Raw genomic sequence first — 15,159 nt, 5'->3', positions numbered from 1 at the left:
CACCAACAGATAGGAATAAACAGATAGGCACGTAAAGAGTTCATAAGATCATCCCAGAACCCATCCCACCTCCCCCTGTAAGCTAGATGGTCTACTGACCCTCTGGTCATTACTAGGGCTGCTCCCCTAAATGTCAGTGATTCAAATCACTGGTTCATAGGCCCCCCATATGAACCTCATTTTATCAGCCAAATTATTGGATTTTTAACGGTATCACTGAACTCTTTGCTTCATCAGACCAACTGTCAACAATTTAAGACACAAACACAAGCTGCTCTGCCGAAATGAAGAAACAATCACTATTAAACAGGCTGCATGCTTCTTGTGGCAGGCTCTGCAAACACCCGCGTGCCCGCAAACCTCTGCAATTACGTAACTGAGACTGGTCCATGGACTCAGCACATGCCTCTCAAAATTTGAAACATCAAGGTTTGCAGCCCCGCAGCTCCTATCCAATCACTTCCTTTTCTGCCTCCTTCCAAAACACACGGATAATCAGATAACCAAGAACATAAAAGCAAGTAGAACCCAGCACACGTGCTGTACAACATCGACATACAGAAACTATAAAGGTTTTAACAAAGAACTGTCATGTGCAGCTTTTCCTACTTTATTCTTTCTACTCCTTCCCCACACTTGGCGAAGCATGTGTGTGTTTCTCACACAAAAGAGCCCCCTAATTGTTTTGGATTCATTAATGCAATAGCTTTTCAATTGCAACCCAAGCTGTCAGGAAAAAAAAACTTACCAGGGAAAGAGGAGCATTCACACAGGCTGCAAAATAACTATAATTAATACTGGAGGAAACAAATTTTTCATAGACAAGAAGGTGACCATATTTGGCATATTTTCATGGCTAGCTACATGAGAACTGTTTGCACTGCATCCTGGTATTTTTCCTCTGTTAATATGGTTTTTGGGAGATGATGGAGGATCGATGGAGCGTTGACAAAGTGAAAAAAAGTGTTTCTTATCAGAGGTGCTGAAGGTGGATTCAAGCGCTCAGGGTCTTGGGGCCAGGCTGCTCTTAAGAGTGGGGAGCAGGGGATGACAAAGAGGAAAAAGAAGAGGAGGAGGAGAGGGTGGAAGAGGCTGCAGGGGAGGTCAGCTGCTCTCCAGACTCCATATCTGTCAAACACAATCCAATCAGCAGGGTTACAATAGGAAAGCACATCCACCTATACACTCACAAACACACACGTTTAAAACACACATACAAATGCATTCTGTCACACCTACACAGCAAGTTCAAGCAAGAACGGCAGGTGGAAACTGCATCAGTCTCTATTAAGGAAGGATATTGAGGAACAATCACAGTTATTCAACACAAGTGACTCTGCTTCTTCATTTAAAGAAACCTGTTTGTGCTACCTTTTCCATCTGCCAACTCTGACTAGTGCACTGTGCACACGTACACACACACACACACACACACACACACACACACACACACACACACACACGATAATGTCATTTGAATGTAAGAGCTCTTTGAGGCCTTTAAACACTACATTGCTCTCTGGGTCTTTTCATTTGGAACTAGAACTAAATTGAGAGGCCTTTAGAAGATGGGTGCATTAACCACACTGAAAATTTCAATTATCAGTCTTAAAGCCATCCATGCCAGCCATTATAAACCAATCAATAACATAAACCCTCACTAGAAACTTAGTCATTCTGCAGCCAATATTTTACTTAAATAATTCAATATAAATCCCCCTTTGCCTACAACCGAGAACACAATGTGGCTGTGCCCACACAGCTCCAAGCTTCTGTAGCCAAATAAATACAAACCATAGGCATCAATTGGGGTGTGGCAAGTAGAACAAATCAAATAGAGAGAGAGAGAGAGAGAGAGAGAGAGAGTAGCTGGGATGAATGGAGGTTTTACAAGAGAGGACGGAGGGAGAGCTACAGAAAAGGAGCCACTAAGTTGTGCATCAAGCTAAATCAGCTGGGGAGAGATAGAGAGAATGTTCTGAATGTTACTGTTATTGTGTACTGTCATTTGGACAATTGTATTTTGATGCTTTGAAACTTTATTGCCAATAAAGCCCTTTGAACTGAAATGGATTTAGTGAGAAAGAAAATGGAGATATGTCTCACTGCTGCGTTTCAGAATTTTGCTCATTACTGACTGATGATTAAAAACAAAAAAAAAACTGCATCCATGGTAACTGCAAAAACAATTACTTTAGATCCAGCGTCTAATTGAGACTAGCCTTTATTTATCAGAACGTGTGGATATACCTGGCCAGTAAAAGGGACTCGGCTGTTAAATAAAGGTTTAGGTAAGTGCAAATTTTTCAAATTCCATCATCACTGAGTATTTCTATGACGTCATGTCACATTACCATACCTCGGCTTTTGCTGAAACAACGCCCCTGATACAAACCCGTTTCTAAACACTTGAATCTGCACACACAGACTCACACATTTCAACCCCCACTACAGTCAGACACACACACACGAAATCACACCAGCATGACTGTCTTTCTCTCTTCTCCTTTACCCTCTGCATGCCGATTGTGTTTTACAGGTACGGTTTGTTATTGTGTCACTACACATAAACAGTCTCTGCTTCAGTCTCTCTTCCAATATTATGGAAGGATCACAGTTAATCAACACAAGTGACTCTGCCTCTTAATTTAAAGCAACTGTTTGTGCTCCTTTTTCGATACTTGAGGTAACATTTAAAGCTTTTTTTATTTCTAACATGATATTGCAAATATGTATTTCTCTTTTAGTCTCCCATTCATGAAAACAGAGTAAGGCAACAGGCAAATTAGGCTAAATAGCCTATAAACAATCAACGGTAACATGGATGAATAATCAATTAACTAAAAATAGATTTTACACACAATGAACAATTGTGAGTAGGCTAAATCATCACGCATCTGATTATACATGTCCCTCAAACACACTTTGAGCAGACATTCAGCACCTTGACTGTGAATTGACTTTCCTGCACTCCCATTAAATCCTAACGTAGCTATACGTCTAATTAAGTTTATGAATTGTACACATTATCCTACACAAATTAGCTTCTGTGTGGTTCACACATTTCAAAACATTTTTAACAGACAGTTTGAAGTGACATGAAACCTGGCAGCCTGGTGCTGAGATCCTCATTAACGTTACTTGACAGCCAACTATATTTAGCTAGCTAACTTTGTCAAGGCAAGAAATACACATGGTTACGTTACAGAATATGACATTAGTTATTACACCTCTATGAATATGGCATGATTTTGAAACCCATTTACCTGCTTTCCATGTGTACTCCCTCTAACTGTTACATTCAAACTCAACACCAAGCTAATGTTACCTGCTACGTGAATACGCTGGCTTGCTAGCTTAACACTGCATGTGAATCCTAGATAAAACACAAACGTTACAGAAAAAATCCTACAGAACTCTCTCCATGTACATCCACAGAAATGTTAACTTAGGTTGCAAGTTTTAGATAAATTAACCTATCTCCCTATAACCTCTATTACCTATCTCCAGCAATGCTTGTAAATTAACCGTAAGAAACCAGTCGCCCGGCCATCAAATGGAAGCAAGTCAGTAAGTGGAAATGGCTTCTGTTTGTATAATTACAGCAGTACTGCATAAAACAAAGGTTTTAAAAAAATACTAACATAATTCTGAAACTGTGCTGATCTATAGGTTGCTGATGCCCAATTTGACCCAAAAATCATTATATTCAAAGCATCAGCAGCACGCAGCAGGACCCTGACATTAGAGGCAGAGGCAGTGTGTCAGGAGTGGCAACGTCTGGTGAGTGACAGACTGCACCCAAGGAGGCCTTAATTTCTTCATATATTGTTTATGATTTTGTCCTGTTGGACATGATTTATTGATTGATTGATTGAAATAATACAGGTTAATTCATTTAGGCTATGTGTTTCACACTCCATTTAAGCCTATTAGGCATAATATAATATATGATATAGGTCTATAATGAATATTACCATATTGACAAAGGTTATATAACGGTGCGCTACAGTGCAAATATATGTGGGCAATGTGTAGGATATACAGCATTCCCCCATCGGGCTGTACTGATGAAGAATGCGCAGAGGGAGGTGAAACATCGGTGAAGCTGCAGTAAGCAATGTCTGGCCAATGAGCAAACAAGTGCTACACTGCGTAGCACTTACTTTTCCCCATATGGTGCATCAACGTTGGTGCTATATAGCTGTGCTGTCTGGGCAATTTCTTTTCAATCTGTAACATTTTTGCACTTTACCTGTTTCTGTCTAATTGAAATAAAGGCCCTTAAGAAAAAAGATTCGACTGTGTTGATAAATGTATATCCCCCTTTAATGGTTTTAACACACTGTCAGAGTTGATCTATTACCCGCTCCTTTCTATATGACCATTTCTTCCTTAATGCTTGTATTTTGTCTGCATTCCTGGTTGCCACTTGCCCTTTCATGATTACACACTGCATCCAATCATTGTAATGAATGGTTAGTAACTACTGTTTTCCATGATTTTATTTCTTACAGATAAACTACCTGGGCTTACTTGATGGAGCAAATCCTGGTGCTGCAACAAAAAAAATGCTCTGCTGAATGGGGACTTGTGATCTTTGAGCTAAATTCAGCCTGAGGCTTGGAAAGCTCCCCTTCCAAACATTAAAGCTCTGCAGAACAATGATTGGTAGGCTATTACTGTAATAGAGACTAACTACAGTTTATGTCAGTCTTTGATTTTCATATAAATGTAGTTTCACGGTAAAATCGTAATCGAAAAATAAAAGGCTTTACTTGACAAAAACTGAAATCTGTATTTTGTTTTAGGAATCTGTTAAAATATTTAAAGATATAACAGCAACAGAGGTGGAGGATGCAATCCGGCTCTGATGCGGCTTTGTTACGTCCTCCACATGGTGTCCTTCCATGACTTTCAGAAGCGGAGCACTTTGACTGCGGTCAAGCCATCCACCTTTTAAAATTCAGTCGCACTGTTACTATACTAATTATGGCAGCCTAGTCAAAGCCAAATGAGCATCTCTAGTCCACTGTAACTACTGCAGTAGCAGCAACTAAACTGCCTGATTTTGTTGACTTACTCAGATTTTGTTGATTTGGTCATTTTCCTTTATTTTTGTGCTTCTACTCTGGCTAAGTTGGCTATGTAGTTAAATGGTTTCTTTATTTGTCTGTTTCAGTGGAGGCTGGTCCATAGAGGCAGAGGAGGTTGCTCCTCCTCTATTTTTTGAGAGGCAAGAGGGAGATCAAAATATAAAAAAGAATATTTGGTTGAAATAAACCATTACCAAATCTCAGTATTATTTATAAAGTTTTTTTTTGTTTGTTTTTTTAAAATTCTAGTTAAAATGATTCAACAGCGACACGTGCAGTGCAGGAGAAGACAGAGCAGTGTGTGTGAAGTGGTGGGGGGGGGCAGTGGGGGACAGAGGAGGACAGGCTCCTACTGTCCTCCTCAGGGTGTGGTCTCTTATATCAATTTAATGTACGTCATTTTTTTTTCATGCCAATCTATGATTGGCCAAGACACATAAAATGACGCTCCAAGGGAGGACATCCTCCCTAACCAATCAACAACCAGAATGCAATAATATATCGCGTTGGTCCAATGATAGTTTCCAGATTTCATCTTCAATTCTCTCCACTGTAAAGCAGAGTAGCAGCAGTAGAGAACGAGCAGTAGATAGCTCCTTGCGTTAGCTAACGCAAAGGGTGGCTTGTTGTAGCAGCCTGAAGGACTCTTTACACATCCATGGAAGGACTGTTAAGGACTGTTGAGGACTGTTGTTAAGCTAACAGGAGATTGAATCCGGACTGTGCAGCGCAGCAGCGGCAGGACGCCACAGGGGAGGCTGGAGAGAGAAGCAACTGGAGAAACAACCAGGAGAATTAGCTTGTTTGCCATTGTTTTTCATGATATCAGACTGGTTAACCAACAGCCACAAAGTTCTGTTAACTAACAGACAAGATGACCAACAGCCATAAATGGACGTTATGACATGAATACTTCATCTCCATGAAAGAAAAAAGAAGACGTCAGATAACGTGAGTCAGATACAGCTTCTCGCTCTCTGTCTCTTTGGTCACTAATTTCATCTCTGATGGTTAAATGTCTCTGTGGTTTGTTGTAAGATTCCATGTTGGTTTTCCTCCTGTCCTCCCCAATTTTTTGAGTCACCAGCTGCCACGAGTCTTTTTTAATTGTGTTTATTGTTGATATATATATGAATGGGAGCCTGCACAGGGTGTTTTATTTTGAAAATTGACCGGATAATCTATGCTGTTTCTGTGTCTGACTTCCTGCCCAGCTCAATCTGCTCTGTGCTGCTTGATGTGGCCTCTGTCAAAAACAGACTGGGCACGTAGGTTTAGCAGAGCGGAGCGCAGGGCCACTTCTGGGACACATCTGAAACGCGCTGCAGCACGTCTGGTGGGATTACATGCATTCACTAGGATGGCCGCGATCAGCTCCGGCAGCCGTGTCGGAGCCGGAACACGATGCAGATGTGCCTTGTGGGATCAAACCATTACATTCTTAGCCTACAATGAATAACATATGTTCTGTCAATAATTGGAGAAAGTGGAGAATGTGTGTGTGAATATTTTGTGGGTGGGTGAAAAATACAGTAAGAAAAAAAAAAATACAGTACAGAGTTTGAGATGTGTGTTCTATTAATAGTAGTAGTACTTTGAATAGTATATTGTTGTGGAGTCTGTAGTGGCAGTGTTGCTGTTAACAGCAGGACAGACCATGGGTGGACAAGGCGAACAGCACTTCAATGACTTGGAGAAATTGCTATTACCGATCCTCCGCAAAGAGGTTGAAGGAGCTGCAGGGGCAAGGACAGTATTACCACCATGAGATGGACAAGATGAATTGAGTATAGGGTTATGAATGTATGATGGTTGGCAGCTGACCTCAAAGGCACTGGCCGCATACCCAGTAATTCCTTCTGCCTTGTGAGGAAGCTGCAAAGAATAAAAAAATACTTATAGGTATTTTATGTGGCAGTTGTCACAGTTATGATGCCATATGTTACCAAAAATGAACATTCCAGGAACGTTAAGAAAACATTCCTGAATTACCTTAGGTGAGCGTTCGCTATAAGATCCAGCGAACATTCCCCAAACTGAAAATTGTATGCTAGGTAGCAACGAAAGGCTACGCACTAACGTGATGTTTCAGAATGAAAACTAGCGATTCTAGTGATATGTGAACTAGGCACAGACAATAACGTAAACGTAAAGGTTAGAGCAGAATATAGAGAAAGACTGTAAACAGCGGTTATCGAGCTAACAGAGGTTGGACGCAGCGTGACGGGAAGCAGCTTCACCTGCTACACAAATAAAATTGAGTTGACAAAACACAAGACATTTTTCACCCCAGACTGTTGTCATGCAGATGTGAAGCTGCACAAACTACATATCTGATCTCAAATGAGGTGTACTGATTAAAAGATTATTCAAAATGGAGAAGTCTAAGACAGATAACATGAACGCCATATTCAACAATAGTGAGAAGTAATTGTGGGGAAGAGGTCACCGGTTTCAGATGCAAATGTGACAAATCAGACAATTTATGTGTAATTTATGTGTGTTTCCATCCGCTACCATTGTGTGAATATGAGGAATTGGGCTCATCAAAATAAACAACTGGTGGCACTTATTCAACAGTCGAGTGCCATTAAAGCAATGCAGAGGGAGATGACAGAATTAAAAGGGCGCCTGTCAAACCTCCAACGATGGACAACTGTAATAACCATAATATGGAATTTATGTAGGTGCTTTTACTGTGACAAACACGTCCCATGGGCTTTCAGAAACCCATCTTAGATGTCACTTTCAAAGATTTTTCTGCAATGTGAAGCACAAATTACACTATATTCTTCTGAGTGTCCACATTCTGATAACAACCCCATCTAGACTGTCTAGTAAGAACAGAATTTCATTATGTGTGAGCCTAAAATAAAGTAAGACTTGATCAATTCATTCAAACTTTCATGTGCATCCATTTCAGCAGCAACAACACAGCAGTTTGTATGAGATAGTTTAATTTCTTAATATCTTTCTCATTATAACAAGTATTTATTTTCATTATAATGAGAAAATGTGCTTATTCTAACGTGAATAAGCATCTCATTATAACAAGTTGGTTTTTTTTCTTATAATGAGAAAAATAATCTTTATATATATCGAGAAAAGTTTCTCATTATTATAAGAAAACCTTCATGTCATAATGTAATACTTTCTTGTTTAGTTTCCTCATAAGGCTATATTTTAACTTTTTTCTCTGGAAACACACTCACTACCTGCAGGAAAAGCAAGGCTGTCTGCTGCTGTAATGCTGTTGCCCTTGTGTCATCCTCCCTGCCCAGACACCAGCCATCTGGCCACACTACCATTGATATGCATTACCAGTGACCTCCATGAGAAACATGTGCTGAGTCATTGTGCACCCCTTGAAAATATTTAGTGGGAGACTGGGGAGGAGAGAGGGCGAGAGAGGAAAAGAGCGATGAGGGGATAAAAGTAATGACTAGGGAGGACTGGGGATGACAAATTAGCCTGTTCTGTTGGGCATCAATGTAGAAACCAGTGAGAGGGTGAGACAGCTGAAAGAGAGAAAAAAAAAAACCCTCCCGGAGTCCTGGGATGAGTCACCTGAAAGTCCTTCACTGTATTAAAGCTCTGCTGTCATCCTTTAGCTGCACTGTAAAAGAACTTTGATGAAAACGATGGGGAAAAGTATTGTAAAATACTATCAATATCAATAACGTTCTGCTGCAAAGAAAACAGCAGAGAGCATGGAGCAGGTATACAAAAAAAGTCTAATCACATTGTGAGAAAGGACTATAATTCTGACATAACGTCATTACATTGATTAACACTGCCACAAAGGTGTGCCAAATTAGGCTGAATTACCAATTGGCAGCATTGGCCCATTCAGTCAGAGACACTCACATCAAGAAATCAATCAATTATAGCAAATGGTTACACAGTTAAATTAGGTGGAAAAGGCTCTGCTCTTTGAGGGAGCTCTTGAAGAAACTGAGAAGCAAACTGAGATTCTGCAGGGACAAGCAATTACCTCATAACAAACACATAGAGTACATGATCATAAGATCTAAGTTATACCATACTGTGGCTATTGACAATTCTCTTCTTAGCGTGTCATCAAATGTGTCTAAAGCCCCTTTCACACATGCATGGCAACCCTGAATTCATCCGGACATTACCCAGAGGAGCTGTATGTGAGAAGACAAATGTCCGAATCAGTTGGGCTGGACATTAAACAGACTTGACCCTGCCAACTCCTTAGTACAAAGTCCGTGTAATGTCTGATTGAGCCCTTGTGTGAATACAGCGGGAGAATTCACAGCCAGCGATTGGGCATGTTGATGACATTTCTATCATGTGACTGTTACAAAACTGGAAGAATACAAACATCCAAGGGTGAAGAAGAAAGGTCATTTAAACGAAGACGCCAATGAAAATGTCTAAGTGGAGAGACAACGAGATTCTAGAACTTCTGCTGGTAAGGTCCGATGGCGAAATTGTCAGATAAATTCAAGGAATGGCAAGAGACTTGGTTGTTTAAAACCTAATTATAAACTGGATATGTGACGGCGCATATTTTTTGTGCTATGTCCTGTCTTCTGCACATCATCATCGACCAGTGTTGATCCTTGACCCTTCCTTGCTCCACCAGATAAGCGAGGGCTTTCCTCAGCTTCCCTGTGCACTCTCTGACTGCTGTTTTGTCTGCCATCCTAGTGGGAAGACAAGTTCTTCACTAATGTGTAGTTCAGGGGTGACTTTTGCAAGAGTTGCAAGAGATTATCGACAACAAGCAAGAAGACACTCTCTGCAGGACATTTTGAATTCGAGTAGGCATCGCTCCCATCGGTGGTATAATCAGCTGCATTCATTGAATTTCCTTAGAAATATGAAAAGCAAAAGAAAACAGAGTGAGAGGAGGAGAGTGGATGCATTACTAAATCAATAACACACTTTGAAGGCTTTTATAGGGAGACTGATTCAAACACTGTATTTTGAGAGAGCAGGCCCTTCAGCATTTCAGGGCAGATTTAATGGGCTTCTACCTAACATACCGTGCACAGCAGAGAAACATTTATCAGGCTCTACACAAAATGATCCCTGTTACTCTGGTTTAGTCAATGAGGTTCAAGAAGGCAACATACTACTGAAGCAAATCTTACAGACTTAAAGGATTGGAAGTAGTCTTATGAGTCAGTAATTATTTAACGACAGGATTGGCAACAGGGTTATCTTTCTCTCTAGTGCCTAGCTGTTCATGCTGCTTTACCATACAGCATGTTAACTTCTTAATATCCACCGGGTCACCAGTGACCCACTTAAGGCAGTTGTAAGCAGCTTAGCGTCACGCGGTAATAAATAAAAGCAATTGGCACAATTTGGCCACTTGGAGACATTATGGAGAGGTTCGGGGACACCAGTGACACCACAAACTAAAAACTCCCTAGATCCCCTAAGGTTAGGTCTAGAGGTCTGGAAGTGTGCTTGTCAAGTTGTTGAAGGTATGTGGTGATTTGCATAGTTTTGGCAGGAAGCATGTCCCAGTTATTGTTATTCAAATATGACTCATTATAGACGACGACCAAAAACACTATTTTTTAGCCATATTTGAACTGTAGTTTTGGTTGTGTTTTAGCTACATGCTAATCAAGCACATTTCCAGGAACTAGAAGATTTTACCTTTCAAATGAGGCCTATTAAATGCATTTTGGCCTCACAGTTCTGTTATAAGCGTTTCCATTCGGGTATGCCAAATGGGCGAAAATTCCAAAAAAAGGGTGGATATTAAGAGGCTGTATTAAGACACTAGCATTATTCTAAAAGTCAAAGTCACATATATAGACTATAGGTATTTTTATTAGTTTTGGCTGGGCCTCTTTGTTCCAATTAATACAGATCACAATGCATATACTGATACTTTAAACAATAGAGTACCTCCAACTTTGTTTGGGCAAGGTACTCTCTTGTTTCAACAGGGTAATGCCTTCGTCCTTAAAGGGGTCTATATTTTTAATCTGGGCTCTACTGGAATATCTGCATGATTTACAGTTTTAAAAAAAAACTTACTTGCCTAATATTGACCCTGTATACAGCCCCTCAGTTCAGCCTCTGTCTGAAACAGGCCTTTTTAGCTCCTGTCTCTTTAAGGCCCCTCTCCCGATGAGCGCTCTCTGTTCTGATTGGCCAGCTCTTGGAAGCTGCCCCTCAAGAGACGTCTGCCAGCTCAAGAGGCTACTTCAAAACATGAACATGAAAGAAACTATACAAGCAGGATTTCACTACTTTTTCTCGTCATTTACTTAAGGTCAACTTCCTAAATACAGCTGTACATGTTTGAGCTGAAATCCAATCCCAAATATGAGAGTGGACAATGCAAAACAACACATGGAAAAACCTTAGCAACAGCCTCAGCAACAAAGACTACAGAATGGATGGCTATTTACACTTATGCGCGATAAGCTGACATCAGCTCGTCAGCATGGTAAGAAAAACCGTCACAAGTGAATCATTCACAGCAGGTTGAAGCCCTGGCTTTTGACTTGCAGGGGGCATTTCATGTTTAATATATAGATATCCAACATCATAACAGGATATAAGAAATAGAAAAATAGAAAAAAAATATTTCGGCTGAAAAACTAAGATATTATATAGGTAGCTGGATTTGTGAGATCAAGCGAGAATCCATCTTGTCAGACTTCAAGTTATGTGCTGTTGACCATTTAGTGTCCTTTGAGGATTCTTTCGTGATCTCACAAATCCAGCTGCCTTGCGAGGTAAGACGGTGATAGCACTTTGCACTTTGTAGACAGTCCCTGCGCACTCGCCTCACAGCCGGATGTACATAGAGAACAGTCTTATTTTGTCCTGCTCAGAGGACAGCTTGTTTTGGTGAAATTAAGGTTGTAGCTCATTGTCTTATCTTACCACTACATTAATTTGCACATCAGTGTTGTTTTTGTCATGACCACTTTCACACAGAACACGAATATTACACAGCTGAAAAAGCGACGCATGTATGTACATTTTGAACTTTAAATTAACCGTATCTACATTCATTGAACAGCTCCCAGTCTGTCTGTGAGCTCAGCTGTTTCACTGCAGGCAGACAGGTAGGCTCACTCGCTATGGTGGGCAGGGAAATAAAGCTAATGAATCAATATATTGATTCATCTATCATGTATCATCATATGATTCATCATGTATTTATAAATATAAACACTGTTGATTTCTTCCCAAGGAGCTGACAAGCAAACTATTTTGGTTCAGTAAATTTCTGCTGTCAGTCAGCCTGGTGAAGGCAGTTTGTCTGGCCGCTGTCCTCTCAGCTCCCCATGAGCTGCAGCTGACAGACGGCTGCTTCTGTGGACAGAGACGCTGAATGCAGGTCGGAGTTGGTGTGGGTTTAACGGATATAACACTCTCCTCTTCTTTTGTCTTTTGTGACAAAGAAGAGGACAGGATCATCATCACATCACTGGATGATGTGATGATCTCCGACCTGCGTTCAGCGTCTCTGTCAACAGAAGCAGCCGTCTGTCAGCTGCAGCTCCTGGGGAGCTGAGAGGACAGCGGCCAGACAAACTGCCTTCACCAGGCTGACTGACAGCAAAATGAGCTGTCGCAAAGTCCTATCGCTGCCAGTATGAATGGTTTTAATGTGAAATATTCGCAGGTATTTCACATTTTCGTGTCATTTATTTGTCACTACCCCAGTGTGTAAAGTCCTTAAGGAGTGGTGGAGTGTCACATACTAACTCAATTCTGTAACTGGAAAATTAATGATACAGATTTACAGTAATTAAAAATTATTGGCTTAAAAAAAGTTGTTATAATACATCCAATTAAAAAAAAATCTAATTTGGGCTTGTTAAAATGAACTTCAAATTAAAATATACCAATTAAGCAATGTACTCTGATTCACTGGTTCTGAACAAGCCATCTGAGCCGTCTATGAATCTTGTGTGTGGAATGTCATACAGTTTATTATATTAATTGTGAATATTAATTATTTATGGGGCATTGTTAGTGTTCCACCACACAGAACGTTGGAGGAGAAGTACTGAAGCGATATTGCTCTCTACAGATTTCATGCTGTCTGAAGATCTTTGCAATACCGCACATCCTCGTGGTGAGACAGCCACAATGGATGTTTTTATGCGAGCCACAATGTGCAAACCACATTTCCAGGAGATCTCTGTGGATGAATATTTTCCAGGCAGCCTCTGAGTACAAGAGGTTGTATTTGATTAATGTTTCAGCAAATGCGTTCCGATAGCTTTTACTTCTTCACCAACAAAGTCTTCTATTACTATCTGCTACTGTATGTATGAAAAGTCAAATGTTGTTATCAAAGTCCATGTTTTCCAGACTGTCTGTCAATTCTGATGCCTTGTATAAGAGTGTTTGGCTCAAAACCTGACAAATGGCACAGACGTGGCAGGTGAAATGGCTGCAAGAAAAGTGAAAAGACCTGACAATGTTTCTCAGCAACAAATGTATGTATTTCATTTGACGTGTGTGTTGAGAGGTCAGAGCGAGTGAAAACGCTGCCTGTCTGTTATGCTGCTGTTGTGGCTGTGTGTACAAATGGTGTTTTCTTGCCAGATAGATGAACACAAACCTGAAAAGGTAGTGAGATCTGTAAACTCTCAACCTGCAGCTGCGACTATACAGGCATTTGGGAGCGAGTGAAGCGAATGCCCGTGTAAAGAAGAGCTATGTGCCTCATCATATCCTGTGCATGCACACACACACACACACACATACGCATGCACACCTCGCGCCATAATGACAATCTCCAATCCTATACCTGATTTCATAATATATTACATTGAAAAGGTGTAGGTGAACAGATATATGCAGCTATTTCCCCCCTCTCCCTCTCTCTTTCTCTCTCTCTGTCTCTGTCTGTCTGTCGGTGTTTCACACACACACACACACACACACACGTTAAAAAGTGAATTATTCATGACATGGAAAGGAAAGTGACGAGCAGCAAAAAAAAAAAAAAAAAATCTGAATGAGGAAAAAAAAAAAGCAGCCCATTTGTCTGTCAGCCAGTCCTATATATGAGTCATCAATCACTGGCGATTGCGGGAACCCTTCTCTGTCTCTCTGCAACACATACACACACACAAGCAAAAAAAAACCACACATACTGTGTATTTTTCACTTTTTATTTGTTTTGTCTCTCTCTAGGAGAAATCTATTCCCAAAGCCAATTCTTGCCACAGACAAAATGAGGAAGTTAATAATAGTGAGAAGCTGGGGCTGAGATGACTAGTAAAAAAAACAAAACACCTGCGACTCTTTGCGTATGTCTGTGTGTGTGTGTGTGTGTGCTCATGTTTATATGGAGCAGATGTTTTCAAAAGGGTAGAAACATAATGAAATTGCAGGTGCAGTTAAACATCACGACCAGGGTTCAGGGTTAAGACCAGATAAAGATTAGGTTTAAATTACGGTATGGGTTAGAGTGGAAATAGACCATTTCTTGCTTTAACATATCATTATGAAATAAATGTTAATTGCATTTAAGTGTAATGGCTATAGAATAATGACACCATTGGTGTTCAGATTGGTTCCCTATAAGCCTCACTTTCACCATGCAATTCTGCCAGTTGGAGGAGACCCCCCCCCCAACGCCAACCCCCTGCTGTAGTTACTTGTTTGTGCAAAGCGATAACATTACTCAAAGTATGTTATTATTATGCAATGCACATCATTACAATAGCTTTTGCTTGTTCCCAAATTCAATATAAAACTGTGACTATTTCAATTTATCTCTTCAGTGAACATGTTTCTTTTTTCTCTCTTATTTCCAGTGATGTTGATCATTTCTTCACAGAACTAGACTCTGAGGAAAACAGGAAAGGAAAAGAATCAGAACTACCACTTGGAAACATGTCTGTTTCCATACAAGTATGTCATATATCCCCTTGTACAGTTTTTATAATGCTACTTGTTATCTTCTCCCCTCACATTAGGCCTTTACAAAGTAAATAAGGGAAAACAAAGCAAATACTGTTTAAATATCAGTTCTAGTATTTTTCTAGTGTTTTTTTTCCACTAGCAAATCATGTACAAGATTTCTTCTGCA

At 40.3% G+C, this 15,159-nt stretch overlaps 1 long non-coding RNA gene across 3 annotated transcripts; it reads left to right on the top strand.

The window, feature by feature from the left end:
* The first annotated feature begins 1,879 nt into the window (after window positions 1–1,879).
* Window positions 1,880–4,776, top strand: LOC121886760. Of its 3 annotated transcripts, none has more exons than XR_006092843.1 (4): window positions 1,880–2,291; window positions 3,511–3,570; window positions 3,673–3,783; window positions 4,518–4,776. It is a non-coding gene; the product is annotated as an uncharacterized LOC121886760 (long non-coding RNA). The 3 variants fall into 3 exon arrangements; XR_006092842.1 differs by having other exon boundaries at window positions 1,880–2,539; XR_006092841.1 differs by having other exon boundaries at window positions 1,880–2,686.
* The last annotated feature ends 10,383 nt before the right edge of the window (window positions 4,777–15,159 follow it).

The sequence above is a fragment of the Thunnus maccoyii genome, chromosome 20 (genome assembly GCF_910596095.1).
Source record: "Thunnus maccoyii chromosome 20, fThuMac1.1, whole genome shotgun sequence".
Lineage (NCBI taxonomy): Eukaryota > Metazoa > Chordata > Actinopteri > Scombriformes > Scombridae > Thunnus > Thunnus maccoyii.
Note: the sequence above shows the minus strand (reverse complement) of the source record. Positions and strands in the feature narration are given on the sequence as shown.